Source organism: Medicago sativa, chromosome 6, assembly GCF_051527215.1.
Source record: "Medicago sativa cultivar Bolivia chromosome 6, Bolivia_mono, whole genome shotgun sequence".
Lineage (NCBI taxonomy): Eukaryota > Viridiplantae > Streptophyta > Magnoliopsida > Fabales > Fabaceae > Medicago > Medicago sativa.
In genome coordinates this window covers 62,864,884-62,869,094 of record NC_140754.1, presented here as the reverse complement: position 1 = coordinate 62,869,094, position 4,211 = coordinate 62,864,884, and the positions used below count along the sequence as shown (strand labels likewise).

General features: G+C 32.5%; 1 long non-coding RNA gene across 2 annotated transcripts; it reads right to left on the bottom strand.

Annotated features, from left to right (window-relative positions):
• Positions 1 to 1,103: 1,103 nt before the first annotated feature.
• LOC146916189 (uncharacterized) lies at positions 1,104 to 3,535 on the bottom strand. Of its 2 annotated transcripts, none has more exons than XR_015013770.1 (3): positions 3,321 to 3,535; positions 1,593 to 1,785; positions 1,104 to 1,457 (listed from the first exon to the last, which is right to left on the bottom strand). It is a non-coding gene; the product is annotated as an uncharacterized LOC146916189 (long non-coding RNA). The 2 variants fall into 2 exon arrangements; XR_015013771.1 differs by having other exon boundaries at positions 1,707 to 1,785.
• Between the last annotated feature and the right edge of the window lie 676 nt (positions 3,536 to 4,211).

The window sequence follows — 4,211 nt, the reverse complement described above, 5'->3', positions numbered from 1 at the left end:
ATGTTTTCTATGTTGTTTTGACTGCTATGTTTCCCATAGAACCTACAAACATTGTTGCAAATCATTTGGGGGTTTGGGTGATCAGAAATTGGGATTCATATTCTCTAATCTTAAGTATGTTTTCTGAAATTGGGTTTGGCAAAGGTTGCAGGTTGTGAGTTTTGGGGATTAGGGTAAATCTTATTTTGATGTTCATAGTTTTGGTTGTTTGAGAAATTAGGTTTTGAAGATGTGTTTGGTTGTTAATAGAATAGAAAATTCATTGAAGTTATGTTAAATTGATGTTCAGGTCTTAGATTTATCATAGGCAATGTTCCTTATCAAATTTAGGGTTTGGGTTGATGAAAGTTGAGATTATGAGAAAAAGTGATTTTAAGTGTTTTTGAGAAATAAGTGATTCTGGGATAAGCTGTTTTTGAGATTTGAAAATATGATTTTTCAGTAAAATATAATAGGATTTGTCGAATAGAACGCGTAGGCGAAAACGGAATCGGATTCGGAGTAACGGTTAGGTTTTTACGAACGAAACGGTGAAACCGAAAAAAATGGGACTGCACAGAGCTACAGCGCAGGTGGCTACTGCCTTCCCACGCCTGGGTGCAGTTTTCCACGCCTGGGCGCAGCAAGGCAGCCCCTCATGGGTGACTGCTTGTTGTGTTTTCGTTGCGTGCTGTCAGAACTTCGATTGTTGCGTTCTTGTGTCTTTTTCACCCATTTCCTTGTTGAATTCACTACTACAGAAATGATTTTTTACATCAGTTGAAAATGACTTTTTACATCAGTTTGTAACCGATGTAAACTGATATGATGTGGTAAGTCCACATCCTTTCACATCTGGTTGCGACTGATGTGAAATCTTGAATTTCTACATCAGGTCTGCTTGCACTGATGTAATAGACGCACTTTGAAATTTAACCCAGCAGTTTTCACATCAGTTATACGATGGGGATTGAAGTTAAATATGTATATTTCACATCAGTTTTCAAAATCACTGAAGTGAAATAATTTATTTTTCTAAATAATTTTTTTAAATGGCTTATCAAATAAGCTTGACCCCTGCTTTTTTTTTTTTTAATAGTAATAAAATGAAAACAAATTATGGATAATTTTAATGCAAAAAAAAAAGTTATATTATCTAATTGGATATTACATAATCAATCCTCAATATTCCAATCTATAAAAGAGGCATAAGCATACAATATAGCTAGAAATAATCCAATAAAACAATTTTAGGCAGAAATTTCAAACAAAAAAAAAATCCACAGCAGAATCATTATTGGATTTCCCCAACTATGTCCAGTTTTAGCTTTGGAAACCCCAATACCTAAAGGAAGCATATAAATCATCACCCCAGGATCTGTTCCTCTTTGTAAACTGAGTACACCATTCGTTAAGGCACGTTCATAATAATCTGTGTATGAGACTTCTTTTGTCCATCTAAACAGGTGCCGCGAAACCTGAAATCATTATCTTGCAACATAAATACTTCAACAGAATAAACTAAGAATCATCTCTGAATATCAATAATGTATCACACTGACATAGGAACACATATTCAACAATAAATCATAAACATAATACCAATAAACTACCTTTTTTTTCAAGTCCAATGAACTACCATATGATAATAAATTTAGCAGATGCGCATTTTTAATTTACCTAAGATTACATGAAGAACTAAAAGAATGACGAGTGATTGATTGTACCTTCAACATATTGTAAGTTGTGCAAGATTCTTCATTTTCTGTTGAATTAAAGATGTCAGCTATTCTCTTTGGATCCTTTCTACAGAAAAAGTAAAGTAAAGAACTGTTTCAGAAAGATGTTTGGAACTGACCAATTCAATTCAATTTAGTTTTGATTTGAATTATAATTGAATCTTGCCAGATAATTAATTAATTTAATTAAGTTAATGTGAATCTGAAAGGTCACATGGACATGTTGCTAAGCTGGACCCCCTAACAGAAGACGCGTAGATCAATTCTTTGTGAAACACGTGTACGGCTATAGCGACCTTGTATTTTCATTATAAGTGGTAGTCAAGCCTGTTCTAAATTACAGTTATCGAAAATGCAGTGAAGAGCTTTGAAAAAGTGGTATTTCACAGATGAACCAATACAATACAAGACATTAACACAAACCACTAAAGCTGAACCAATCATTTAATTTAAGAAAATTATGAAATCTAATATAAAAAATAGAAATCTAACAGGAAAAACTAAAAGAAGATAGACAAAATATGGTTACTCAACATCACATGATTTATTCTTTCCATATACATCAACATAATGATAAAATCAATGTAGAACTTATTGACGAAAAATATACACTTTGCATGAGAAATGACTTCACTTGGGAATCCATAAGCCATGTTCAATTAATGACAAATTAGCTTTCAAACCGCAAAGAGGAGAAAAAATGTCATTAAAAATTACATATAACTGTCCAGGAATGAAAGAGGCACTGTCTATTTCTAAATTCTCCAACATATTTGGAAATTAAAAAAATTCCAATGGGGAGAAGGAAGAGCTTCACAATGTTACCAGTACCAGCATTAACCATTACTAAATACAAGGATGTTTGGGTAGACAACTTAATTAAGTGCTTATTGATTAAGAGAGTGCTTCTCGTACATATATAATTTGTTTCTACAATCGAAGAAGAAATGAGGGAAGTTTTTTTATAAACTTTGAATAATCTGTCTTTATATGCTATTTTGGGGGGCTTATGATAATAAGCTGAAAACAACATATGTGCATATCATTATCATAAGATATTTCCATAACTCTTACAAATACATACACAAGTGTTTAGTCATACAATGAGCCCAAAAAAGTTCTTCCATACAACCTATGTTAATGAAAAAACTTAGACATATCATTACCACACTTGAAATTTATTTCTACAAACCCTCACTTGCATCTTTTCTATTTCCATTTCCTAACATCTTCCCCTTAAAATTCTTCACACACGCTATCACTAGCATTTTTTAATTAATTAGTATCATTATGTCCAAACCACAACTTGATTTGAATGTTCGATGTGGACCTTGTTTCCTCTTTGAGATCTCTCTTTAACTAGTCCATCATCACATGTTCATGATAGGTCAGAGTTATGTTACAATTTAAGTTAATTACATAAATAATTACTCAAAAGAGTAGAGTTAAAATAGAAGTCTAGACACAAAGAGTAGTGTACAATTACTATGTTGATGTTAGTTATCATGTATATAAACAGATCAGTTGTGATTTCAAGACAAACACTTGCAAAACCCTAATTGCATCTTTTACAATACGAAATGAAAGATAGAGGAAGAGTACCTGGATGCCATCATCCCTCTGTTTTCTCCGCTTCAAAGAAGCTTGACTTTGTAACTGGAGCTCGCGGACAGAATTTAGTATTTCTGCAAAAAACCTTCTTTTTGTAGTCTCTATATGATTTTTCTCCACCTCTTCTAATCTTGACAGTCTTTCAGGATCTATATGAGATAGGCAGTATAGACTAATTCCATTCCATGCTCAGATAATTGTTGACCTTCAAGCTCATTTAACCGATGTCGAATCTGATTTCGATGACGGCTTTCCATTGCTTCCTCCAACTTGAAACCTGATGCACATTTCGGGCGTTGTTTCAAATTTACATGACACTAACACATTCATCAATTTTTCCAAATGAATTAATAAGACGACAAATATAAATGAACTTCAGTAAACATACACCGATAACTGATAAGTGGCCATAATAGCCACAAATCTAGAACATTATATCATTAGAGGAAGATCTGAACGAACATTATGAGTGGGATAAAGCTGCTTGAGATGATTGAATATTAGTTCTTTACATGCTTATCTATTTCAGTGACCAAATTAACATGTGGAACATTACAAAGATATAACAGTATGAAAAAAGCATTAATATTATATTCATCATAAGCTGTGACAACTGATAATGATGATGGACGTATTTTATCCAATTACATTGCTAAGTAAGTAACTTTGCAAGAACAGAGAACAAATAACTACCTCAAACTACACTATATGGTGTAACTTTTTAAATTTTATCTACTAACATAAGCACTTGTGAGAATATTTCGGAATCAGGAGAGTTTATGAAAACAGCTTATGGCATGTCTATAAGCTATTTTTAGCTTATTTCCATAATTTATCCTACAAAGCTTATGAAAAAAGTCTATATCTTATAAGAAAATGGTT